General features: G+C 61.2%; 1 protein-coding gene across 2 annotated transcripts in view; it reads right to left on the reverse strand.

The window, feature by feature from the left end:
- The window catches only part of MAD1L1 (mitotic arrest deficient 1 like 1), a 319,426-nt gene that overhangs the window by 35,007 nt on the left and 257,215 nt on the right, over positions 1-27,204 (reverse strand). The gene's annotated exons all lie outside the window — the stretch shown is intronic.

The following is a 27,204-nucleotide window of genomic DNA, read 5'->3' on the forward strand; positions in this document are numbered from 1 at the left end:
CGGGGCGGGGGGCTGAGAGAGCAGAGGTCATCTGAGATGTGGACCACGCTGCCTGCCCAGAGCCCAGACCGCTGGGAGAAGACAGGCTCCCTGGGTGGTGGGGTCTGCGAGGGCACCCCTGGGCCCACCATCCTTTACGCCCCAGCCCTGTTCTAACTGGGTGGCTCAGGACAGAGACCCTCAGGCCCGTTTGCTGCCCCTGCCAGGTGTACAGCCGCGCGGGGAGAAACCAGCTGTGTGAAGCCATCGGGAAGGCACGTAGCAATTCCCACAAATCCTCCACCCAAGGTGCCTTCCCAGTAATTAAACCCTGATTCATTCCCCCGTGAATTAGCGAGGCGGCTCCACTCAGCGCACACGAGTTGCCTCCGAGGCCAGGTGCTTCCTGGTGGTCCCATCTGGAGCCGCCCAGGGGGTGTGGAAAAGCCCAGGCCTCGAGCCGTCAGCCTGGTGTGAGTCCTGCCCTTCCCGCCCTGTGGTGGGGACAACCGTCCTCCCTCCTCACGCTGACCCGCAGGACCCAGCGTGTCTCGTGCTGGTTTAAGACGAGCAGATGCAGTCAGGGTCACCTGCAGGGAGCCTGCGTTCCAGGAAAGAGAGACCCCCCCGCCCCGTTCTAGACAACCAAGCTGGACGCCACAGGGCCGGAGGCTGAGGATCGGGGCGGGGGGCTGTTCGGCTACCCGACAGGCCCCAACACGCTCTGCTGCCGCCACGTGGCTGCGAGGCGGGTGCAGGGTCTCTCCCGCCTCACAAGCATGGACACAAGCGACTGGCGGCTTGGCCGCCGATCCACGGCGGAGGTAGGGCTGTCTGCCCCCAGGACCAAACTCCCGACAACATTACCACCCTAACCTCTCACACACTCTGTAACGTGCCAGGGTTTTGCACACACATCCCAGGTCCTGTCTCCACAGCCTGCAGCTCTGTGGGCAGCCTGGTATCGGCCGCCCCCCAGCTCTGACGCTAGCACTGTGCCCTGCAGCCTCTTCACGGCACCTGTGTTTCTGGCTGGCCGGCTGCCTGCCGCCTGCCCTGCCCGGACTGCCCCCATCCATCACCCGGCCCAGCGGCCCTGCGGACACTCTCGTTCCGGAGCTGAGGGCCTCTCCGTTGGGGACGTGGGCGTGGAGCCTTTGATCGATCGAGTAATCAGACTATGAGATCAAAAGGGTAACGGGCAGCTCTGACCCCACGTTCTTCCCTTGTCTCTCAGCCAGACCACCTAGGATGGACGCGTCAGCAGGAGGAAAAACTCACTGACCGAGCGCGTGCGGTGACGTGTCCCCGTGTCAGACGGCGCTGCCTTGAGTACCTCTCAGGGGCCCAATGGGAAAAATTAAAGTTTGGTCATAAATGCAGCCCGATCTTGGAGAAGGGAGCGTCCCCTCTGCCCTCAGGCATAAAAGGCCGTCTGTTCCGCAGCTCACAGACTCCTACGGGGCCTCCCCGCTCGGGGGAGACATGCCCCCTGCCGCGCTCGGGGACCATGCTCTGCGCATCTGCCGCGTGCCGGCACAGCGTGGCCCTCACAGCCCACGAGGCGGGGCCAGAATGTGGGGCTTGCGGGGGGCTTCCTCCAGGTCACAGGGGCTGCCAGAGGCCGAGGGCATCTGGCCCCGGTGGCCTGGTCCACGTGGGGCAGGAGGGGTGCTGCTTCTAGCAAAGCCCGCCCAGAGGCAAGTCCAGGGAAGGGACCACGAGCGCCACTCTGACTTGGGGCACAGTCAGCGTCTTGCCCTCCTGCGATCCTCGTAGCTCAGTCGCTTACATACATGTGAATGAGTGACTCACAAAATGGTTTGGATTAAATAAGAAAAGACAGGACTTCATCTTTGGAAGCGGCATTGCTCTGATTCAGCCTCTCCCAGAGCGAGCTGAGGCTTCCCCTGGTGGGACGGGGTCCTGCGCAGGGCACCCCCAAGACGCTCCTCTGCGGTCCCAGAGGCCAGAGGCTTCCGGAGCCTGCAGTGACCCCAATCTGTGCCCACCGGCAGGCACAGTCACAACTGTCACATCGAGGGCTGGCGGCCAGCCTTGGACCTGACCTGGCAGGGCCACACGCGGGCAGACAGAGCCGGCGCCGCAGACAAGTGGCTGCCAGGGCTCCGCTGAGCTCCGGGGCCACCCACCCCAGACCTCACCGCCGTGTGCACGTCCCAGCCCGCTCGGCTGTGCCGGGGACGGGGTCACCAGACACTCGGGCCCAACGGCCTCACGCCTGGGCCCAGCCAGGGGCCCCTCCCCTCCTCTCCCCGCCAGCCCAGGTAGCCGGTCTGCACTGAGATGTTCCTGAGGCCCCCGTGACCGGCCCAGTCTCGGCCGGGCCCTGTCTTGCCTCTCCTGCCCTTTGAATCTTGTCCTCCAGCCCGCTGGCTGTCTCTCCTCTGAGCCGAACCTCCTCCCCCCCAACCCCTGCCCACAGGCCCCTCTCCCTCCCAGGCCCCTCTCGGGGCTCTCTGCAAGTCCCTGGGGAGGGAGGAGGGAGGTGGTGGAGGCGGGGACAGATCGGAGGTCAAGGGGCAGTGCCGTCCGCTCTCTGGTCCAGGCCCCTGGCCTCCTCCAGCCGCGTCCGAGAGGCCCTGGCATGGCTCTGACCCCCACGCCGCCTCGTCATCAACCCCAACCCTCCTGGAATTGCAGGAGGCAGCTGTGAAAGCTCAAAACTAAACTGCACTCCGTTACGTAAGAGAGAGCGCCTCACCCGAAAGCAGAGCTGCCAGGAGGAAGACGCGTTCACGGGCTCGCGGCTCCGGAGATCCAGGTCCCGGCCCCGAATCTGGAGATAGGTTTACCCGAGGGCTTGGGCACAGCCAGCGAGGGGCAGGCAGCCAGCTGGGCAGCCGGCCACGCCAGGCCTCTGCAGAGCCCGGCTGTGGCTCTGTTTTACTGAAAGTGCACCTGCCTCTCAGCCATTCAATTTCCTTCTTATGAGTTTGCAGGCTGAGGGCAGGGCGCGGAGGCGGCAGCGGCGAAAAGGTCTCTGCTCTCGCTCTCAGGTCCCGAGGGTGGCCCAGCCCCGGCAGCAGCTCCCCCTGCGCTCGGTCAGACTCCGGCTCGCTGGCCCACACTCTGGGATGGAGACCCTTCAGAGGGGATCGAAGCCAACAGCCAGCACTGCCCACTACACCCGCTTTGTCCCGGGAGGGGCTGAGATGCACATGCAGACAAGACGGCCGCAGAGATGCTCTGAAAGGTGGGCGAGGCTCTCAGGGGCAGGCCCAGCGGTCCTCTCATCCGAGTCCTCCCTTGCCAGGGGGCCTGAGCCGTGCCCACGGGGCGGCCTGTGCCAGTCTGGCCAGCCCATCCTGCTCCTGTGGCCCGTGGACAGACAGACCTCCAGCAGCACCGCCTGCTCCAAGCGCCTCCGTTCTGGGACCCCTCAAGGCCGTGGCTCCCTGCTGGCGGGCTGGCCTGACCCACGTCCGAGTCCAGAGGTTTCTGACAGTACAGCAAGTACCGCCCCCCGCCCTCCCGCCGCTGCAGCAGGCCCAGCCCCCCGTGGGGAAGGCAGCTGGCGTGGGAGAGCGTAGAGCTGGGATGGGAACCCGGGGTCGCCAGACTCCAGGCCCGAGGCCTCCTGCCGCGGCCACCGAGCTCTGAGGGGCCTCGGCCCAGGCCAGCCACTCTGTTCTCGGGGCTCACACTCCTCTGCCCAGGATCCAGGGCCAGCCTGTCCTGCGTGAGGCCCAAGTCATCTGGACAGGACTCTGAGCTCCTAAGGGAAGCTGTGGCCTAACAGCCCCACCGTGGCCCCTGGCCTCTGCCCCTCCACGTCCACCCGCACTGGCTGCTGCACCCCAAAGGCGCCGCCCTGCTCTCGCCTCAGGGCCTCGGCGGGCGCCTGGGTGGCCTCTCCCACCTGGGCCCTAACCCCCATCCATCGCCCCTGGAGGGGTGTGGCCTCCCACCTTGTTCCCAGTGGGCCCCACCTTGGCGGTCATCGTAGCACAGCAGAGCATTTTAAGACACGCTTGGCTCGACGTCCGCCTCCTCCCGCAGCTACGAGCTCGGCAGGGAGGACCAGGTCCTCTGGCCATGACCTGACCGTGTCCCCAGGCATCTCAAGAAGCCTGCGGTGTGGAAGGCGCCGCTTCTCCACAAACTCTCCACCCCACCCCAGAAGACGACCCTGAGGGAGTTTAAGCACGAGCAAGCCCCTGCCCCCGACACACACGTGTTTATCCACGAGCACGTGTCCCTCCTCCTCTCCCTCCTGCAAAGACCATGAGAGGGAGGGGGGCCAGCGGTGCACAAGGGGGGACACGCGTTCCGAGGATGAGAAGCGGACGGGGACGCAGGCAGACGGGTCAGTGGCCCTGGGGGGCGCCGTAGCACAGCAGTGGGAGCGGCCGAGGAACCGGGGGTCTGAGGGTCTGTGCGAGGGGTCACCCCCGGCTCCTCCTGCCCCAGGGCAGGTCCCCCCAACCCCCGGCAGGGAGGAGACCCGAGTCCAACCCCACGCACACAGGTCCTTTTCAGACGCTCGCTTCCTGAGAAGCCAACCTGCAAGACACTGCCCGGAGCCACCTGCGGCCGCCCTCCTACACCCCACTGACCCACACCCCCGCCCTGCCCTCAGTCGTCACGGCTGGGCTGGCCCAGAGGGAGTGACCTCGCCGGGTATCTCTCTGCGCCTGGCGGGGGTGGAGGAATAGGGAGGTCTGGCGGCTGAGCTCCCTGCCGAGCACCCCCGCCCGCCCCGCAGCTGGGCGGCGGCCCTTCTGGGAAGGGGGTTGGAGCCGCACCTCTGTGTCCCGCGGATGAGCCCGAGAGTGGTCTGCGTCCTCCACAGAAACAGACCAGGGGTCACCAGACGCAGCGGGAAGCTCCTAATGTAAACAATCAAAGAGCCTGGACAAACAGAACATTAGGAACCTGGTCGGAAGAGAGAAGAGCCGCCCCACGCTGGGGTCGGGATCACGCGGGCGTCCGCGGAGGGGCTCAGAGACAGAGCAGAAGACGCCTCCCAGAGACAAACACAGAAACAGAGATGGAAGACAGCGAAGAAGAGAAGAAACGAGATTCTGGGAGCTCCAACATCCAACTAATAGGGGTCTTACATGAAGAGATTACGGAAGGCGGGACAGAGAAAACATCAAGGAAACCACACAAGAGCCTCCAGAGGCCAAGGCCGCGTCTCCCCGGGCTCAAGAGACAGAGCGTGATGATGGCTCAGAGCACGCCAACGAGCCCTAACCCAGGACGAGAACGCAAGCCTACAGCTGATGGGCGGCCCGCTGTGTTCTGAGCACCAGGAAGCGAGTGGCTCGGCCGGGGGTTCCAGAGGCATCAGACACGTCAAGGGGAGAACCAGGACCGAGAGAATGAGGTGGACAGCAAGTCGTGGACAGAACGACAAAACGACACCTGCCCCGGATGGGAGATGTGGCCCATGGAACGAGACGCCACCCGTTCCAGCCGTAAGAAACACATACAAGGTCAGAGGATCCCAAGTGCTGAACAGTGATTTAACCAAAGGCGAGACAGCCACACAGGGTGCAGTGAGGCAGGGACACGCATGTGTGCGCGTCCACGTGTATGGCCGTGCACGCTCACGTGCACAGGAGAGCTAGCGCCTCGCCCACCTGAGGACCCGAGAGTCACGTGCACACAGCGTTCAGACACAGGGTATGAGGCCTGGGGGAGCAGGCGGGGCCGCGTCTGCCCCACGCCAAGTCCACAGTCAGCACCTGGCTTTTTACTACCATGAAAAGGACCTTCCCAGCCCCTCGGTGGCCAGGGAGGGAAGGCCACCGCAGTGTCAGCTTCCTCGCGACCCAGGTCAGCAGCAAGGCGGAAGGCAGGTGTCCTCCCTCCGCTCCTCCCGCCCACGCCTGTTCTCGCCGCGGCTGACCACGGTCACGACAAAGCCACGTGGTGACCACAGGGGCTCCAAAAGGGCTTTCGTCCCTGCGATGAGTGACGAAAGCCCAAGGCAGCCTGGGGGCCCCACCGTCACCGAGTGGCTGCTGCTGAGACTGGACCCCCCCCCCGGCCTCCCCGGATGCGTCCATAAATGGACCCCCAGTGGTGGGCAGATGCCACAGCGGGGGAGCTGGACCAGCCCAGGCCACGGGCACAGGGAACTGAGCCTTGTGCGGGCTGAGGACCAGGCCCTGCGCGCTGCCCGTCTAGGCTGGGCTCTTGCAGTGATGCTGTGTAGGAGGCTGGAAATCAGGGGCTATAGGAGCTTCTGAAGTTGTCTTCTGGGGACTCGGGACAGAGTCATTTATCTTTCTGAAAAGTGAATAAAAAACACTTAGGCAATGCTGAGATTTTCAGGTTCTTTTAAAGAAAACGATAAAAGGACGAACGCATCCCCGTTAGGAAGAGCAGCCCTGAGCCCAGGCTGAGCCGGCGGCTGCTTCTCAACGTGGCGCATGCGGGTCCGCTCCCAGGACACCAGCCTGAGGACAAGAGGAAGGACTCTGGGACCGGCCGGCGGGAAGGCTGTGGGGCGGGCCAGGGCGCCTGGCGGGGGGCGTGCTGTCCGCTCGTCCAAGAGCCAGGACCACCAGCTCCCGGCTCTGCTCCAGGCCATGAAGGCGGTCGGGGTGCCTCTGACCCCCCGCCCTCCGCTCTCCGGGCACCCTGGCTCCTGTGTTCACGCACACCCCGTCTCCGCAGCCTGAAGGGGTCTTCGGTGCACGGCAGGGGCAGCCGCGGTGGGAGTGATGGCAGCCCATCTCCCGGACGCTCACCAAGCCCGTTCTCCGCGGCCCCCGTTTCCTCAGCACGTCCACGAGGAAGCTGGATGAGTGACTGCTGCCGTGATGGGACACCGAGGCTGGCCCGCCCCTGGGACCAGTGCTTCCTGCTGCCTCTGCTGGACCTTGGCGCCGAGGCCACGGCCCTGCTGCTCTCCTGGGACCCTGGCAGCCAACAGCACATCAACAACCTCGCCAAAAGGTGAGCCAGCTGGTGACTCTGGGCCCATGGGCCTCGGGTCTTCCTGAGGTCAACGCTGGGTCCCAACTGGAGACTGGCTGTGGGAATACTGAGAAGGCAGGGGTGCGGCCAGGTTCCTGGGTGAGCTCTGGGCCCTGGAGGATGGTGGGTGTGGGACCAGGTCCCGAGCTGGGCCTCAAGCTGCTGGCGCTGGCGCTGAGGGGGAAAGAGCGGCGACCACGGGCACGCAGGCGGAGCCGAGCCAGGGGCTGGACAGCGAGGCCGCGCGGGACCCCACAGCTGCTGGACGTGGGGTGCTGGGGTGGGAGAAGGCTGCGAGGGGGGGCGGGCAAAACGTGTCCCCACGTAGCAGCGGGGTGCTTGGGAGTCAGTCCCTGCAGGCAAACAGAGGCCAGGGAGGGGCCCTGCCCCAGGAGGGGAGCACCCCCACTAGTGTCGGGGCGACGCAGACCCCTCTCACGGAGCCCAGGCTGACCTGGATAAAGAGGCGCTGTGCTGAGCCACGCGGCCCGTCCACTGGTGCTGCCTCAGGCGCCCTTGGCCACTCGCTTCCCCGGGGAGGAGCCGGCCCCCCGGCAGGCCCCTCGGGCGGCAGCCCCGGCCTCCCGGCAGGCAGCAGGCAGTAACCAGTGCTGGTTCTGCTGAGGCCCAGAGCGGGGCCCCGCTGCCGGGGCCGAATTATCCACGCCTGGTAACTTCTAAACTATTTCAATTCTACATTTTTAAGTACTTAACAATTAGGCATCAAATACTGATGCAATTTTATTAGCCACCGTGGGAGCCAGCACTGTGGGACTGTGACTGGGTGAGGGCCCTGGCCCGGCTGGCCACCTAGAGGGAGGAGATGGTGGGCCACCTTCACAGCAGAGCTGGGCTGCCGCCCGACGTGGCACGAGCCTCCTGCCCATCCTCCTGGACGCCGCCTCCCGTCCCAGATCCATATTCCGGGAGAGGAGGGGGGAGGAGAGGAGCCTGTGTGGTTGGCAGGCGCCGAGGGGCCCAGGGCCAGCCGGCCGGGCAGCTCCGTGGTCCCCGGCTCCCCTCCCCGCACAGCGCTCAGCAAGGAGGCCTTTCCAAGAAAGGGCACAGCGGGGCACCATTGTCCCCCGCAGCCAGCTTCAGTGACAGGGGCCCAGGACCCTGACATCCGCTGGCCAGAGCCTCCTGCCGCCAGAGGGGACGGCTGTGTTTGAACTGCCTGCAGCCAGACGGCCCAGAAGAGGCTCTCCATCGTGAGCCCGTGTTCCCCGCTGGGCCGGAAATTGCACGTTTCACACGAGAGAGGAGACGCTAGCCCTGGAATTACATGCAGATGAGCAGCGCGTGCCCACCGCCAGGCCTCCTGGCAGACGGCCGCCCTGGAAAGCACGGTGCCGGCGTTCAGACGGAGATCTCTGTGATTAACTGCTCACTCGCGCAAGCAGCTTGTCACCTTGCACAGAAGCGATCTGAAAAGACACCAGCAATTATGGCCCACCAGATTATGGGGTGGGAGAGTCCCGCGGTGACAGGCGGGCGCCGATGTGACACCACGTTCTCAGAAGACTCCCTCCCCCACCGCTGAGACACAGCAGCTGAGGCCCCAGAGGACAGCCCCTCCCCCCGCCTCGCTGGCTCTTTCGGGAGTGGAGGACCAGCTGGGCCTGGAGGCAAGGTCACTGCCTGGTGCCCACCTGGACTCAGAACAGCCCCGAGTGGGGCACAGACGTGGGGAAAGGCCCAGAGGAGGCCAGTGCCCGGCCCCCGGGCAGCGCCAGCACTGCTGTGAGGAACCGCCCTGAACACCGGGCACCACCTCGGTCACAAAGGTTGGCCTCCTGCCCAGGCCACCAGCAGGGCCCCGGGGAGCCCCGTCTACCCTCTGACGTTACTTAGGCACCTGCTTGGGTGCTGGCCACCCATTTCTCCCGACTGAAGCACCCCGACAAGGGTGGTGACCTGGGCTGCACGGCTTACGGCTGCCTGGGCGGCAGGAACGGGAGACGCTCATCCAGTGCGGACGTGACTCACTCCGCACGCACTTGCTGGTCTTAGGCTTTGGGATGACCCTATGAAACTATGACCACGTGCGTCCCCACTTCACGGATGGGGAAACTGAGGCTCAGGCCGTCAAAGGCAAACCACCTGAAGCTGCGCTCATACGCTCACACGTGTGTACTCACACATGCACACGTGCGCACGCACACACATCCACACACGTTCACACACGTGCCGGAGCCAGAAACCACCCAGAGGAGAGGCACACGACAGCTACGGTGCATCACAGACCCTGAGACGGAACCGGAGAACCCTGCTGTTGAACACGTGGCCGACAACTTCCACGTGCCCCTGCAGGGGGGCTGCCAGGGGCTACCTGGGCAGAGGCGGAGGTTTCTGGTGAGCAGGAACCTACGTGGGGCCCCGGCCTGCTGGCTCAGGGCGGGGACAGAGCACAGGGACGCATGTCTGCAGGAGGCTCTGGCGCTCTCTCCACTCTGCGCGCCGCATGTATTATTAATTCCTGACAGTGGGCTCACACAAAACTAATTCCCTGGAAGGCGAGCTCCCTCTCAGAGAGGGAACCTTTTCAGAGCTCATCTTTTATTGACTGAGTCATTTTCGAGTCAATCTGTCTGCTTTCGGCAAGACAAGAGTTTTACATCTTCTCTTTCTCTCCTTTGGAGATGTGGCAGTCTATTAAAACCTGCTAACGTGTGCAGCTAGGCCTCAGATCCGAACTGGGATGACTTCCTCGGATGGCAGGAGATAAAGGAAGAGGACCTCGGGAGCTGCTCGGCTGTGGGCTCTGGAAGGAGGGGAGGCCGGGGCGCGCGGGGACAGGGCAGGCAGCCCCGAGGGATCTGGAGGGGCAAGGATGCAGGCTTCCCGGCAGAGCCAGGCCTGGAACGTCTCCCAGGAAGACAGGGTCCGGGATGGGGAGTGAATCAACGAAAAGTGCCTGGGCTCTGCCCATAAGAAGTAACGTGCCAGACGCACACGCCCAGCCTGGAGGGCGCAGGAGGTTCCCCGGGGTGGTTCACACTTCACCATCAAGGACAGGGAGGCCCTCCTGCCCCTCTCCGGCCTGACAGCGGCCCTGGTGTCCCAGCACACAGGGCCCCATTTCATAATTCACAACTGCCCAGCGCAGCAGGCGGTGCAGGCTCAGGGTCAGCCTCTGCCCGAGGAGGAAGCCGAGGCTCAGAGACATCAAGCGGCTTGCCTGAGGACACACAGCTGCTGGTGGCGGAGCCAGGACCAGAAGCCAGGTTGTGCGAATTCCGCTCCTGGGGCAGGGCGTGGGGCTTTGCCAGACAACTAACCCTGTGACAGCCCGTGGCTCCCCCACCGGAATTCAGAAGACGCCGCCAGTGCAGCCACCCCGCCCACCCCCCGTCTTCTCCTTCCACCTTTGCCCAGTTCCCACCTCTACAAAGGCCACCCCCGACCACGAAGAGCCACGGCCTCACCAGCACCCACAAACATCCAGCACAGCAAGGTGAGGGGGGAGGGAGGTCCTGCCGGGGGACCCCCAAGGCCGGCAGGGCTTTCGGAGCCCCCCTGTAGATCCCCCCGGGCCAGAATCAGCAGGAAACGGGCTCTCCCCAGAGCCTCTGGGAGGGACACAGCCCTGTCGGTTTTAGCCCAGTGAGACTTCAGACCCCAGAACCGTCAGATGACACGTCTGTGTTGCTTCAAGCCACGCAGTGTGTGACTTGTCATGGCGGCCGTAGGGCGCTGACCTGGGAGGCTCGGGACGGCCAGACCTCTGAGACTCTGGGGCCGCGCTTTCCCAGCCAGCAGCAGCAGCAAATGATGGCAGCAGCCCTGGCACCAGAACTTTAGGAACAGCTGCCGATCACCCCATGGTGCACCGTGTACCCGGCAGTGCTCGGCCAGTCGCCCCAAGGTGTCCCGTGTACTGGGCAGCACTCTAGCCTCAGAGGACAGTCTGGACAAATAGGTAAAAACCTAGCCCTGATGGAAATTACATTCCAACCAGGGACACAGATAAAAACAATGTAAAGAAGTAAGACAGGCGGTATTCCAAAGGCGGTAAGCACCATGGAGGACAAGAAAGCCGGCAGAGGGGCAGCCATGCGGACAAGCCAGGGGCACCTCACCCACAAGGGGAGCCAGGGAGGAACAGCGAGTGCAAAGGTCCTGAGGCGGGACTGTGCTTGGACCGTCCAAGAAAAGCAAGGGAGGCCCCCGACCCAGAACCGTACCTGGAGATGCAAACAGTCTCCAAAAAGAACAGTGAGGTTGGGGGCCTCACGGCGTCAAGGCGGCAGGTATTGGCACAGACGCAGCAGATGGGCCGCGTGGCAGGGACTCTAGACCGAAGCTGAGCTCAGCGACTGATTCTCAAAGCGACCGCTGGACACCCGGGTGGGAAGACGAGCCCTGCCCCCTCACAACACGTGCGCGAACTCACTGATGGGACCGTAGGTCTTCACGTAAGAGCCTCTAGGAGAAGGCAGGCGATCACAGCCTCGGGGGAAGCAAAGATCTCTCAGGGCAAAAAAAGCACTAAGCACAGAAGAAGAAACGGACAGATCAGGCTTCATCAAAATAAAAAACCTGTGCGTATCGAAAGGCAGCATGAAGAAAATGATGAGAAGAAAACAATCTAGTTGGAAAATGGACCGAAGATTCCCACAGACATGTCACCAGGGAAGACGCACAGATGGCTGCTGAGCGCGTGAAAACGCGCGGGGCGCCACCAGTCTCTAGGGAAACGCGGCCACCCCGAGACGCCACTTCACACCCGTGACGACGCTCTAATCAGAGTCGGGGAGGAACGGACGTTAGGGAGGACAGAGCGCTCAGGACACGCACGTGGGGCACGCAAAACGGCACAGCCACCTCGGAAGACCACGCGACAGTTTGAGTTAAACCCAAATCTACCACAGAATCCAGCAACTCCGCGCCACCCAAGAGGAAAGTCAACCTACGACCACACACAGACTCGGATCCCAATGTTCACAGCAGCCCAGGAGTGGGAACCACCAACGTGGGCACCAGCTGACTAGGGATACACAGCACGGCGCACGTATGCAGAGGAGCGCTGCCCATGACACGCAGGAATGAAGCGACAGGGAGGACCAGGCGGTGGGGCCAGACACAGACGCCGTGTGCTGCGGGACCCCCTTTCTGTGACGTGTCCAGAAATGACCCACCCACAGACAGAAGGCGGGTCAGCGGCTGACACGGCTGCAGGGGGAGCAGACACCGACTGCGAATGGGAAAAGGGGTCCTTCTGGGCTGACGGAAATGTTCCGAAGTTAGATTGCAGGGACGGCTGCACAACGCGGTACATTTACTAAAAATAACCGTACACGTAAAACAGGTGAAGATTGGGAGTTTAGGTTTTCTTTCTTTCTTTTTCTTTTTCTTTTAGAGACTATTAGAGGAGCGTTAGGTTCACAGCAAAACTGAGCAGAAGCTACAAAGATTCCCCCAAAACCAACACACAGGCCTCCCAGCAGAAGGGGTGCACTTGTTACAGCGGATGAACCTACCCTGACAGCACCGATCACCCCAGTCCACAGCTGACATTCCTGCTCACTCTGGGTGTTGTACCGCCTATGGGTTTGGACAGACGTGTAACACATGTACTCACCACCACCACGTCACACAGAACAGCTGCACTGCCCTAGGATTCCCCTGCGCTCCACCTGCCCACCCCTCCCCCAGCCCCGGGCCACCACTCACCTCCCTCCTGCCCCCACAGCTCTGCCCCCTCCAGACCGTCCCAGATCTGCAATCATCCCAGACTGGCTTCTTTCGCTTAGTGTCGTGCGTGTAAGTTTCCTCCATCTTCTTCATGACTCGACAGCTCCTTTCTTTTTAGTGAGAATAACATTCTATTGCCTGGATGGACCGCAGTTTATTTAGCTGGTCACCTGCTGAAGGCCACCTCAGTTGCTTCCAGGTTCTCGTGTGGACACCTAAGTTTTCCACTCCTTTGGGTAAATGCTAAGGAGAGTGAGTGCTGGATCATATGGTAGTTTGGTAAGAAACCACCAAGCGGGCGCCCAAAGTGGCGGTGCCATTGTGCATCCCCACCAGCCACGGACGAGGGCCCCTGGCACTCCACACCCTCGCCAGCCTTCGCTGTTGCCACGGTCTGGATCTGGGCCGTTCTGACTGGTGTGTGTGCGGGATCTCACTGTAGTTTGGGGAGTTCAGTTCCCAACGCGCTAATTCTGCGATGCCACGGGACACCAAGCGGGGGGTGTCACGCTGAGAGCTGGGAGCCCGACAGGGACGCACGGGGACCCCACTGACGCTGCAGACACAGCTCTTCTCTAGATGGAGGCCCAGTGGGGCCGCTTCTGCCGGGGACGCTCGCACCCTCCGGTCTCCTGAGCGGGCGGTCTTGCCCCGGCCGCTGTCTCTGTCCCCGAAGCGGTGGAGAGGAGGGCTGGGTGGGGCCCGCCCCGCCCCGCCCCGCCCCGCCCCGCCCCGCCCCCGCCCTTCCTCTGCTGACTGCCTGCAAACCCGGAGATTAAATTACACGGCTTCTTTACAACTCCAATTAAACGCCTAATTGATGGTGCTGCCCTTTATTACCTGACACCAGAGAATAAACAAACAGTGTGAAGAGGGAATGGCCAGGGACACAGTGATTAAAATGCCAACCAGTTTGCAACAAAGCGCACTGTCTGGGAGCAGCCGAGGAGGGGGCTCGCCCTGGCGCCCCGGCCTCGCACCCACACCAGCGGGCTGACCCGGGCTCACCTTCCCCTCTCATTTCCTCTCCGGGGCTACAGGGGCTCTGAGGACATCGGCGTGGCCTCGAGGCTGGCCCGGGACCGGCGGAGAACACGGCCCCCCACCTGCCCTGGGGCGTCTCGGGCTCTGCGGGAGACACGTCGCGGACGGTGCCAACCGCACAGCAGCTCCAGGCACTCGAAGCCGCGGTGGCACTCCCTCAGGCCGACACGCCCCCGCTCTGATCCAGCCCGTGAGGACAGCGCCCCGCCCCTGGCCACTCTCGGGGGAGTCTGTGCAGACCCTCTCCCCTCTGGCTCGCGGGCCCGCGGCACTGAGGAGGGACGTGCCCTGCCCAGGCGGTCCAAGACCTCTGCCGCCCGGGCCACCTGGCGACGTCCATCCTCGGCTTCCACGGTCTTCTGTGGGGCTCAGGTCCCGTCTCCGAAGTGGACGCTTTAGCCTGAGCCGCCTTCTATGACTGGGTCGGGGCAGCTGCTGGGCCAAGGACTCTCGGGCCATTCCTGTCTCTCCAGACAGAGGAGATTCTGCCTGACAGACAGGCTCCTGCGCGGCCGGGCCGATGGGGCTGGAGGATGGCAGCTGTCACCATCCTCACTGCTCCCTGTGGGCTCTGTGCTCCGGGGATGCAGTCACGACGGCCTGGAAGGGTGACCAGCCTCAGCTCAGAGCCGAGGGGGCCGAGCGGGGGCAGACACTGGCCCCGGTCACACAGCGGGGCCTGCAGCGGGCGTTCCGGGAGCGAGTGTGGCCGGTTCTGCCTCTCACCAGCCGAGACCCGGGACCTGCGAAGCCAGGACCGCTGCCAGGACAGCAGCTCCTCCCTCAACCGGCTCAAGAGGCCCTTTCCTCTGGGACTAAAAATTCACTTAAATGAACAAAAAGAAATTCATGAAGCTAAGGGTTCCAATACCCCAGGGGCTGGGAGCCTCCCTCACATTGTGTCCATCTATCTGTCTGTCTGTCTGCCCGTCAACACCTTAGGGCCGGCGCTGGGTGAGGCGGGCATACAGCTGGACCACAGCCCCGCAGAGCAGCGCCCAGAGTCAGAGGGGCGCGCACCCTAGGCCCCCGCACTGCTCTTTCCTCACCCTGGCACCGTGGCACCCCCTGCTGCTGACAGGTGGCCAACCTCCCCACGGGGACACGGGGTCATGAGCCGTCTGGCAGGTGGGAAGCAGGGCTGGGGCAGAGCGATCTTGGATGCAGGAGTCGGGGGAGATCGGGACCCAGGGCTCTGAGCCCGGGCTGAAGGGCAGGGTCACGGGGACCTTGTTCAAGGTAGATGTGAGGGGTTCTGTCTACACCAGGCAGATGGCGAAGGCTCTTTCCCCACTCCCCCCGCCGCACACGGCTGTGTACGGGAAGCAACGCAGAGGCGACCACGGGAGAACCCTGAGAGCGGGAGGAGGGTGGAGGGGCTTGGGACCCAGAGCGCCAGGGAGCCTCACAGGCCCACCTGGTGGAGGAGGGAGGCCTGGATCCCGTGTTTCTAGACCCAGCCCAGCAGCGGCCGGTGGCCAGAGTGGGACTGGTGCCAGCAGAGGGGCTTGGAGCACCCCGACCCCTGCCAAGAAGGGGGCCCTGCCTCAGGCCCCTCTTTGTTCCACAGGCCTGACGCTCCCCTCACCTACCCAGAGACACAGAACGCGACGAAGCTGAAAATTCGCCTACCGAAGTAATTTCTACCTTTAATGCAATGTCAAGACCAACCAAATCCTCACGGCTTTTTCTTGAACTTGACAAAGCACTTCTGAAATTCATTCAGAATAACAAACAGGTAAGAAAATCTAAATGAGAGGAAAATAGGGGAATGCCATGTTCTACACCAGATACTCAAACCTAATTTCAGTTATAATTACTAAAAATGTGGAACAGAAAAATGGAATAAAAAAACAGAAACCATGGAAACAGATAGGGACGCATTACAAACCTACAGGGCAAGGAACGATTGTCTGATAAAGGGCACTACGGCAACTGTTTACTGACCTGGGGAAAAAATCAATTCAAATCCTGGCCATACACCACGTACCAAAACAAGTTCCAAGTAGATTAGATCTTTAAATGTAAAACAGAGCCAAAAATAAAAATCACAGATGAAAATAGAACTATTTATCAAATCACTAAAGAACTTTCTAAGCTTAAACGGAATAAATAGATGAGATTCCAAAATAAGTTAAAAGTTTCTATACAAAATCATCACCAAGAAGAAAGAGAAGTTAAGCTTCTCTGCAAACTGCATAAAAAAGGAGGTAAAGGAGCTCTGATCGTGACGAGACCTTTCAGGAAAGAGAAAATAAAATCTTTTTCCTTATTAGTAATTACGTGAGGTGCCCTTTATACTAAAAGATGTTAAACACGCAAAACCCTGACACTTGGGGTGGACGTTCTGCAAGGTTTAACCCAGGCGCCGACGTGTGTGACAGCCCAGCCCCCCGAGCATTTCTCTGCCGCTGGCACCCCCCAGCCCAGCACCCCGGCCCAGTGGTCTGTCTCTGACTTTCTCCCTTCCCCGTCCAGCAGTCTGCCCGCAGAGCCCCGCACCATGGGACCTCGGGGCTTCTCGCAGACCGTTTACGGAGACCAGCACGTTGGTCGCTGGCTACTTCAGTGCTGAGCAGCGGGGCGGGCGGCTGCACCAGGCGGGTGACCTGTTCACCGGTTAAAGCACATCCGCGCGCTTTACAGCTTCTGGTGACTACGAGTGATCCTGCCACAGAGCCACAGGCTCCAGGTCTGGGAAGGATGAAAAAAGGAAATCCACCCGGCCTTTCACAAAGGCACTGATCCACCTGGAGGGAAGCAGGGGACAGCCGATCGCTGACCCAGAGACACAGAAGTACAGGCAGACTGAAGAAGCAGCAGAATCCCAAGCACGGCCGACCCAGAGCCGACTTTCCTGTATTAACCGCAGTGCTGACCAGGTTGGGCAGAAGGACAGCTTCCTGATGGTGCATCCCTCACCCGTGAACGTGGTGTGTCTCTCCATTTATTTAGAAATCCTTTGACTTCTTAATCAATGCTCTGTCGTTTTCAGTCTATAGCTCTTTTACGTGTTTTGTTAGAATTATACCTAGGAATTTCGTTTTGGGGAGAGTGAACAGGAATGGTATGATGTCTTAGATTTCAGCTTCCACGTGTTCACTGCTAGTATATATCATATACATATTATACACACACGTATCATATATAAAGTGAATTCAGCAAGGTTGCAGGATACAAGATCAATACACAAAAATCAATGCTGAACTCACTTCGCTAGTTTTGTTTTATTTTGTTAACTTCTTGGGATTTTCTATGTAGACAAACATGTCATCTGCAGAGAGGAAAAGTTTTGCAGGCCCTTCCTTTCCTCACTGCTCTGCCTGGGACTTGCAGTACATCTGACCAGGGTGGTGAAGAGTGGACATCTCTGCCTTATTTCCGACCTTAGGAGAAAAGCTCTGACTCTGACCGTAAGTGTGATGTCAGATGGAGGGTTTGTGGACGAGCTGCATCTGGTTGAGGAACTTCCCCTCTTTTCCTAGTTTGCTGGGTTTTTATCAGTACTGAATTTTGTCAAATGCTTTCACTCCACCAAGTGATCTGATCCTGCTGTTCTGGTGGATTATATCAACTGACATTTGAAGGCTGAATCAGCCCTGCATTCCTGGAACAAATAAATCCCTGTAGGTTTTGTTCTTTGCCTTGTCATTGATTTTGAAATTAGAGTAATATTGGCTTCATAAAAGGAGCTGAAAAGTGCTCTCTATTCAATTTTCGGGAAGAGACTGTATAAACTGGTGTTAATTCTTCTTTAACTTTAGGTAGAGTTCACCAGTGAAGGCTGGTTTTTTGAAAGCTTTGTGATTATGGATTCGATTTGCTCAATAGTTACAGGACTATTCAGACTATCTACTGCATACTGGGTGAGTTTTATAGTTTTGAGTGTCCTGAGGTGGTGGCGGTCGTTGTTTGGACCCTGGTCCACTCGGTCTGGATGCAGAGAGAGTGGGGAGAAGCCCTGCTTTCTGGCCCGAGAAGGAAGTGGGAGGAGGCTGCTCTCCCGGCTGTGCTCATCCCGTCCTGTCCCGGCACCAGGCCATCTTGCGGAGGCGCAGCGGTGGCCGGACAGGTGCCAAGACCCCCGAGGGAGGACCCTCTCTCTATGTGCAGGGCTGTGGCCCCAGGAGAGGGGGGAGTCCCCACTGCCCTCCTCTCTGTCCCCCGCTGGCAGTGGCCGTGGACACTGCTGCAGCCGTGGGAAGGGCCTGGCGGGGCAGGGACGTGAAGGCCTGAACGTCTGGCCAGGGGCCTGTGAAGGGGGCCCTAGGGAACCGGGGAACGTTGGAGCTGAGGGAGAGGGAATTCCACGTTCCACTGTGCCACGCGGACCCCAAAAGGCACCTCTGAGCTGGGCGTGTGGGGGTCTGACCCTGAAGGGCCGTGAGGCCTGGACCGTGGGCCAGACCACTGCGCAGGACCCAACGGCTGAGAGGAGCACAGCAACGGCTCTGAAACTGAACTGACAGTGGAAGCACAGCCCTTGGAAGGTGGCGGGAGCTGCTGACTGGCCCACCTGGCAGATGCCTGCTGAAACCCAGACCCACAGGATGTATGTTCTCCAGAACTTCACAAAGACCTGAAAATGTTCAAAATGTCCAGGACACAATTCAAAACCAAGCAGCATATGAAAAACCAGGAGAAAGCAGACCTGCTGGGAAGAACCCAGCCAACGGGGACCAACCCCAGGTGACAGAGACGCTGGGACCCTCAGGCGCCTGGGGCAGGGTGGGGAGAGCGGCTACGAGACGTCCTCGGTCTCCCCGGAAGCGGCACTGCCCGACACTGGGCTGCAGAATCCTGTCCACCCCCAACCCGTGACGTCTGTCGCGTCCGTCACACCACACGCTGACCCCCAGCTGGGGGCCCGTGTGTCACCATCACCCGCACCTACCGTCCGACCTGATGCATGCTTCCGTCAAGCTCTCTTTTTCACACAGAAAGGAAGTGATCTGAACGATTACAGATTCTCATCAAAAACCACGGAGGCCAGAGGCAGAGAAAAGGGAAAACCGCTGACCCAGAGCTCCACACACAGCGGATACCCTCCAGGAGGAAGGGCAAGATGAAGACGCTGTCCGACAAAGGGGAACCACGAGAGCATGTTTCCAGAACACTTGCCCTAAAAGAAATGCCAGGGAAGCTCTTCCAGCAGAAGGAAATGATACCAGAGGAAAACCTGTTATTTCAGGAACGAAGAAAGAGCGACAGCAATTCTGAATGTCTAGATGAAAATCATGAACTGTTTCTTTCCGCATGTGTTCTTTAAAATATGAATGACAATTAAAATCAATAATTATAACATTTTACAGTGGGTACATACAAATGAGCATTACTACAAGGGGGAGGGGGCGTGGGAGACCTGTGTTGTGATAAGACCCCGACATTCCAGGATCTTATCATCCGCAAGTGGTAAAATATTAATTACAAGTGCACTGCGGGAAGTTAGGCACGCGTATTGTAACCCCTAGAGAAGTCACTTCCAAAGGTCTCTAGGGCTCCCCTGGTGGCACAGTGGTTGGGGGTCCGCCTGCCGATGCAGGGCTCGTGCCCCCGTCTGGGAGGATCCCACATGCCGCAGAGCGGCTGGGCCCGTGAGCCATGTCTGCTGAGCCTGCATGACCGGAGCCTGTGCTCCACAGTGGGAGAGGCCACAACAGTGAGAGGCCCGCGTACCACAAAAAAAAAAAAAAAAAAAAAAAAAGCATCTAGAAACATAATTAAAAAACTAAGATAAATCAAAATGTAATACTAAAAAATATTCAAATAATCTTAAAATAGGTAGAAATACCGCGGAGCGGCTGGGCCCGTGAGCCATGGCCGCTGAGCCTGCGCATCCAGAGCCTGTGCTCCTCAACAGGAGAGGCCGCAACAGTGAGAGGCCTGCGTACCGCAAAAAAAAAAAAAAAAAAAAAAAAAAAAGATAAAATAGGTAGAAATGAGGAAATGGGAATAAAATACAGAGAAGGCAAACAGAAGTAATCGTAAAATGGTAGGCCTAAATCCAAACGCATGCAGAAATTATGTTAAATGTAAACTGTCTAAACGTACTTATCAAAAGACAGAATACACGTCCTTACCAGGTCCACATGGGACATCTGGTGGTTCACAAGTCTTGGCCACCAAACAAATCTTAAATTAAAAAAAAATTCGAGGGACTTCCCTGGTGGCGCAGTGGTTACGAATCTGCCTGCCAAGGCAGGGGACACAGGTTTGATCCCCGGTCTGGGAAGATGCCACATGCCGCGCAGTAACTAAGCCCGTACGCCACAACTACTGAGCCTGCGCTCTAGAGCCCGTGAGCCACAACTACTGAGCCATTGGGCCACAACTACTGAAGCCCTTGTGCCTAGAGCCCATGCTCCACGACAAGAGGAGCCACAGCAACGAGAAGCCTGCACACCACAACGAAGAGTAGCCTGTGTGCAGCAACAAAGACCCAACGCAGCGGAAAAAGGAAAAAAAAAAAGTACCATAATCTAAATCTCACATCATATGCAAAAATTAACAAAATGGATCACAGATTTCAATGCAAAACTAAAAGACTTAGTGCAGAAAACATTAAAAAAAGGGTCTTGACCTGGGTTTGGCAAAGTTCTTAGATCTGACTCCTATAAAAGATAAACTGATCACCTAGAGCCCGTGCTCCGCAACAAGAGAAGCCCCCGCTTGCCACAACTAGAGAAGGCCCGCGCACAGCAACGAAGACCCAACGCAGCCAAAAATAAATAAATAATTTAAAAAACGTTTGCTCTGAGAAAGACACTGTTAGGAAATGAAACTCCCCAAACTCGAGCCAAAGACAACAATCCAACAAAAAATGGGCAAAAACCTGAAGAGAGACTCCACCCACCCAGGGGGATACAGGAGTGGCTAACACGCGACAAAAGATGCTTCACATCTCACCCGTCAGGGAAATGCCAGTTACAACGGGGTGGACTCCACTGCACACACCTCAGGATGACCAAGGACCCCGGGCTGGTGCCGCCGCAGAGCCCCACCCCGGTGGGGCCGGGGGCGCACGGCCGGCCGCGAAGCCAGCGGCCCACTGACCACGTGACCCGGCAATCCTGCCCCAGTGCCTGCCCTGAAGAAACGCACTAGCGCTCACAGGAACACGCACAGTTACTTCCTGTCTTTCGTTTTCAGGTTTGCTAACGGTGTATGGCTGCATCCGACCCACGCTCTTGTGGGCTCAGGTTCCGACACAGCTCGGTGTGAAGCCTCTGCAGTGCTTTTAAGATCCACCCGACGCATGCGGCTCGGGCTGGCCAGACAACGGTGCCCCAAGGACCCCAGCAGGCCTCCCCGCCACCTGCTGCAAGGCCGGGAGGTGACGGGTGCGGACGGCAACGCTGTTCTGCTGGGGCGGGCAGGGAAGGGAGGAAGCCTGAGACCCAGGCACGCCTGCTGCTCCCGGTAACCCACCCGGGAACGGGCCGGGGCGCAATTCCCGATTCTCGCCTCTGCCTCCTACTTTCCCGGTCTTCCCGCCTGTTCAGCGGCGGTCCCTCCAGCAGAGGATGACGAGCTGGGGAAAGCACAGGGCAGGACTCCTCTCGCTGCGGGCTGGGGGCTCTCAGCTGCTCCCCAAAGGCTCCAAGTGGCCAGCGGCCAGCACCTGAGCCGAGCAGAGCTCTCGGCTCTACGTTACAGCCACCTCTAAGCCTCGGGCAGCCAGACCGGGGGCCACAGCAAACCCCGAGTCCATCACCTCGTGTCGGGCGCCGAGCCACACGGAGCCTCAGCGCCCTCACCAGTGACCCGCAGCTGTCTGGGCCTCCTTGCTCCCCGTGACGCCTTCCCGAGCGAGTGTCAATCCAGTACGGCCTGCTCCCGCCAGGTGCCCCCCTGCCCCCCGTGCCTCCCTGCAAACACAATCCCCACACCCAGGGCCTGCTCTGAGGCCGCCTCGTTCCCGTGGCTCTTCCCTTGCTGACGTCCAGCTGGCCCCTGCGTGGCTGCCGGCTCGGGAAGCAGGTGCTACGGCTTCCGGAGCCTCAGCGAGTCCGCGCTATCTCCCCAGCTGCCATCACACCTGCACTCACGGAGGCCCGGGGGACAGCAGCGACTCAGAGAAGCCCGCCCACCACGCCCCACATCTGGAGAGCCCAGCTGGCCCTCGCGCCGGCTGAAGCGGGAAGGGGGTGAGCCCCCGTCTGGAGAGAGCAGCAGAACCAAGATGAAGCCCAGGCAGCGCAGCTGCTGCAGGGGCGCCCTCCCCCCTGGGCAGAACGGACGGGCTCCAGGGAGGGCCCTCGGCGTCCCTCCTCCAGGGACCTCTCGGGATCAGCTGCACCGCACAGTCAGACAGAGACAATTTTGAACGCCTTCCGTGTGTCGCTCTGACAAGATTTTTTTTTTTTTTTTTTTGCGGTACGCGGGCCTCTCACTGCTGTGGCCTCTCCCGTAGCGGAGCACAGGCTCCAGACGCGCAGGCCCAGCGGCCATGGCCCGCGGGCCCAGCCGCTCCACGGCATGTGGGATCCTCCCGGAACGGGGCACGAACCCGCGTCCCCCACATCGGCAGGCGGACTCCCAACCACTGTGCCACCAGGGAAGCCCAAGATTAGATTATTTTAACGTTAATTCTTTACCTAATTAAACCGCAATGAACAATCTCTCCGGCCCAGGCTGGGTAAGGTGTGGGGTCATGCAAGGAGCACAGCCAGTGCTGGGGGCTGAGGTTTCAGGCTCCTGCCAGCCGAGGGCGCGGCCTTGGTAGGGGTTCTTCAGCGACTCCTTTGTCAAAGGTCCAGGAACGCCCGGAGGCAAGCATCCCCTGCGTGTCGGAACGCAGTCACCTGAGGCTGGGCACCCTCCATCCCCAGCGCCCGGAGCGGCTCCTGGTGTGTTGACGGCGAGCCCGGAAGTCCTTAGGAGACGGGGGCACCCTGTGCTGCTGGTCCGGCTCCGTCCGGCCACCCAGCTCTGTGCTTGCGCCACTGCGGAGAGCACGCCCACCCACACGACCCCCGGGGGCCTTCTGCAGGCCCAGCTCGAAGGGCACGCTGTGTGCACGGCAGACAGGACCCGTCCAGGGGTGGGGCAGGCTGGCCCGTGAGGCCCACAGGGGAAAGCGGGCGGTGTATGTGGGGCGGGGCCTTTGCTGGTGCCCGACTCTCCAGGACGCGTCTTTGGAGGTCAGGGGCCTCCACGTGCTGAGATTTCTTTCTACGGTTGGAGGCAGGTTACAGCTCAGAGCCCGGCAGCCTGGCCCCGCTGCTGCAGCCCTGGATACCGAGGCAGACGCGGGGGGCCCGCGGAGGGAGTTTGCCAAACTGTGCCTCTGCCTGGCAAGGCAGAAACAGACACACGTGGCCTCGCCTCCACAGAGGCCAGTACCTAACCACTGTGCACCGTCCACAGGCCAGCCACCTCGCCTCCACAGAGGCCAGTACCTGATCACTGTGCGCCGTCCACAGGCCAGCCACCTCGCCTCCACAGAAGCCAGTACCTAACCACTGTGCGCAGTCCACAGGCCAGCCACCTCGCCTCCACAGAGGCCAGTACCTGATCACTGTGCGCCGTCCACAGGCCAGCCACCTCGCCTCCACAGAGGCCAGTACCTAACCACTGTGCGCAGTCCACAGGCCAGCCACCTCGCCTCCACAGAGGCCAGTACCTGATCACTGTGCGCAGTCCACAGGCCAGCCACCTCGCCTCCACAGAGGCCGGTACCTAACCACTGTGCGCCGTCCACAGGCCAGCCACCTCGCCTCCACAGAGGCCAGTACCTGATCACTGTGCGCAGTCCACAGGCCAGCCACCTCGCCTCCAGAGGCCGGTACCTAACCACTGTGCGCCGTCCACAGGCCAGCCACCTCGCCTCCACAGAGGCCAGTACCTGATCACTGTGCGCAGTCCACAGGCCAGCCACCTCGCCTCCACAGAGGCCGGTACCTAACCACTGTGCGCCGTCCACAGGCCAGCCACCTCACCTCCACAGAGGCCAGTACCTAACCACTGTGCGCCGTCCACAGGCCAGCCACCTCGCCTCCACAGAGGCCGGTACCTAACCACTGTGCGCCGTCCACAGGCCAGCCACCTCGCCTCCACAGAGGCCAGTACCTGATCACTGTGCGCAGTCCACAGGCCAGCCACCTCGCCTCCACAGAGGCCAGTACCTGACCACTGTGCGCCGTCCACAGGCCAGCCACCTCGCCTCCACAGAGGCCAGTACCTGATCACTGTGCGCAGTCCACAGGCCAGCCACCTCGCCTCCACAGAGGCCAGTACCTGATCACTGTGCGCAGTCCACAGGCCAGCCACCTCGCCTCCACAGAGGCCGGTACCTAACCACTGTGCGCAGTCCACAGGCCAGCCACCTCGCCTCCACAGAAGCCAGTACCTGATCACTGTGCGCAGTCCCCAGGCCAGCCACCTCGCCTCCACAGAAGCCAGTACCTGATCACTGTGCGCAGTCCCCAGGCCAGCCACCTCGCCTCCACAGAGGCCAGTACCTGACCACTGTGCGCAGTCCCCAGGCCAGCCACCCGTCTGGCTGTGGCAGCGCCACCGGCATCTGTCTCCCAGGCACGTAAGAGCCACCAGAGAGGCACCTGGCCGCTCGCATGGCTCCCCGGGGTGGGGCTGACCCTGGGCTGTGAGGAGCGGCCAGCGCCCTGAGCCTCAGCTGCTCCACTGGCCGACAGAAGGAGCGTGCGGCTGGCCTGAGAGCGCGGACGGAGGACCACAGGGTGTCTGCAAGAGCTGGACACCCCCTGGAGCGAGGCCGTGGGTGACTGCAGGCTACGAACACGGTGGCGGGGCTCCCTTGCCCACGTGGCTTCAGCGGGGACGCTCCCCCGAGGATCCTGAGAGCTGACCTGGCCACCCTCCTCTTGGTCCCACGAGGGGAGAAGTGGGGTGACCGAATGACTCCTCCTTTCCCGCCCACACTCTGGTGGGCCGCCAGCCCGCTGGGTCCAGCCCAGGACGTGTCAGCACAGGGCACCCCCCACTCTGCCGCCCCGGCCCCACTCGGTCCACGCAGCTCCTAAACGAGGCTCAGACTGCCGTTCTCAGCCTCTGCTGCCCCATCTCCGTCACAGGACCGGCCCAAGCCTCTGTGGACCTGGCACTCGCCAGGCCGCCGCACGACTGCCCTGGGCTTTGTCTTAAGGTTTACCCTTATTTTTATTCCCACGTGCGTGGTTTAGAGCCCAGTCACGCCCAGCAGGTCCTCTCCTCCTCCGGCCAACGACTCCGATTACCTCGGTGTTAAGCGGCTGACCCCCTGCCGGCTCGCATGTGCCCCTCCTCCTGTCCTCATCCTCCCAGGACCCAGGACTGTTAGGACAGTAGGTGCTGCTGGAGCTGGGCTGTGGCAGACGAGGATTCCGCGCTATTTCCTGCACAGCATCCTGTCTTCCCTGGAGCTGACGCTGTCCCGTCTTCTGTTTGCTGACTTTTCTGTGCACCCATCGCTAACGCAGCTGCACCTCTTTGCTGACCCACGTGGGAGCTTCCTAACCCTGCGGTGGCAGCAGATGTAAACAGGAGACGTGAGATGGGTGCCCCGGGCAGGGCGGCGGCTCCGTGCAGCCAGGGCAGCGGGCCCAGGAACACGGGGCACGCATGGCAAGGCCCGGGCCACAACGCCCCCTGAGACACGGGCCAGTTACGTCCTGACGACCCCCTGGCCTGAAAGAGGCCCAGAGCCTCTGACCCGCTCCAGCCAGGGCTTGCTCCTCCCCCACACGTGTCCCAGGCTGGCGTCTCGGGCTCTCTGCGCTTCGTCTCCTCTGCTGGTCTGCTCGCTCTGCTGGGCACATCCTCTGACAGCCTCCTGAGATGGGGCGCACGGTGAGCTTTTCCGGGCTTGCTGGAGCGCGGGTGCGGGCCGGGGCTGCCGCCGGGCTCCTCTGGGAACCTGGAGCAGTGCCCACGGCTTTCCAGCACCAGGGCTGCTGCTGAGAAGGAAGCGCTTCTGATCCCTGGCCTTTGACAAGTGACCCGCTTCTCCCCTGGGGGGGGGGGCCCTTTCATCCACCCACACGGAGCGGCCTCATCGCCACACGGTGCCGGTGTGACCTGCGACCCCGCCTCTCCTGCAGCCCCGCGACTCGGCGGACCTCGCGGGCCGGGCGGCTCCTCGCGTTTCCTCGGCTTTTATCTCCTGCTTCCCAGCTCGTCGCCTTGTTCTTCTACTTTTCAGATAAACCTTCTAAATTTTATCCATAAATCTGCTGTTTAGATTTTCATTTAACTCTTGGATATTTCTAACTTCCAGAAGTTTGTTGTTTTTCATTTTGAAAAATCTGCAGTCTCTTGCTTGTGCTTTGCTGTTGGAAGTCCGTCCTTGTCTCTCTGAGGACGCAGTGTTTTGGAGGTTCCCTGCACTCTGGCGGCCTGCGCCCTCCAGGTGCGTTTTTCTACTTGTTGCTCTGGCTCCCTGGTCACAGCCAGCAGTGGGTCCTCCTGGCCTGTCAGCTCAGCCCAGGGTCCGGCCAGCTGCCTCCGGGGTCAGTGCTTTCGGGTCTCCTCTGGAGCTGGTTAGGCTCCACAGGGCGAAAGGGGAGGGCGGGGGCGTCCGGGCATCCACCAGCCTCATCCCTCGGCTCCACTGCCGGCTCTCGTCCTGGATGGGCCCTGTCCACATCGTCTCCGGAGCCGCAGCTCACAGACATGCGGGAGGACGCGGGCTGCCCCGGAACCCCGCAGGCCTGAGACGGCGCCCGAGGACCTGCGTGGCCCACGTGTTCCTGGGGCGCCTGCCGCCCGCCTGGGAGCCACCCCTTGGGAACGGCTGCTCCAGGAGAAGAGACCGCGGTGCCGACTTGCATTCCTCACTTCTGCTGGGACAGAGGCCACGGCCCACCACGCAGAGCTGGGTGAAGGTCTGGGAGCCCTTCCTGCCCCTTGATCACACCCCCAAGCAAGCTTGCCGGTCACGCCCCTCCCCCAGCGCCCCTGCTGCCCTGGGCCTCTGGGGAGGCTTGTGGCGTCAGTCAGCGTGGTTCCTGCCTCGACCGCGGCTTCCTGAGCTTGCTCACCATTGGACCACCCGCCCACCGACTGTCCGGATCCCAAAGGTTTGCCGTTGTCCCTCTTGCTGTGGGGCCTCGAGGAGGACGGTCCGATGGGCCGTCTCTGCCTGGAAGCCCACAGCGTCTGTGGGCACGTGTCACGGCGCCCTTGGGAGGCTCCAAGCAGCTGTGTCCCCAGAGCTGAGCACAGAGCCACTGGTCGGAAGGAGTGACAGACCTCACTGGGTAAATGATCTGTCGCATTAGACGGCACGAGTCCTTTCAGAGAGTAAAGAGCCACCTCGAGGTGCCCGCGCCTGCATCTTCAGCTTGTGAATTTGTCAAGGACACACAGGCCGCTCGAGAAGAGGCGCTGGAGCCGCGGCTGGAAGGAACACGGGGAGAAACAGTAATGCGGCCGCCCACTTGCTGAGGACCCTGCAAGAGGCCTCTCCTGGCCTTCACCGGGGAGGGCGGGACGCTGGCCACCTGCCCCCACCCCCACCCCCACGGCAGTCTTTGCGGCTGAGCCGGGGTTTGGCCGCAGAACGGCCACGGG

This window comes from Globicephala melas, chromosome 15, assembly GCF_963455315.2.
Source record: "Globicephala melas chromosome 15, mGloMel1.2, whole genome shotgun sequence".
In the NCBI taxonomy this organism is placed as follows: domain Eukaryota; kingdom Metazoa; phylum Chordata; class Mammalia; order Artiodactyla; family Delphinidae; genus Globicephala; species Globicephala melas.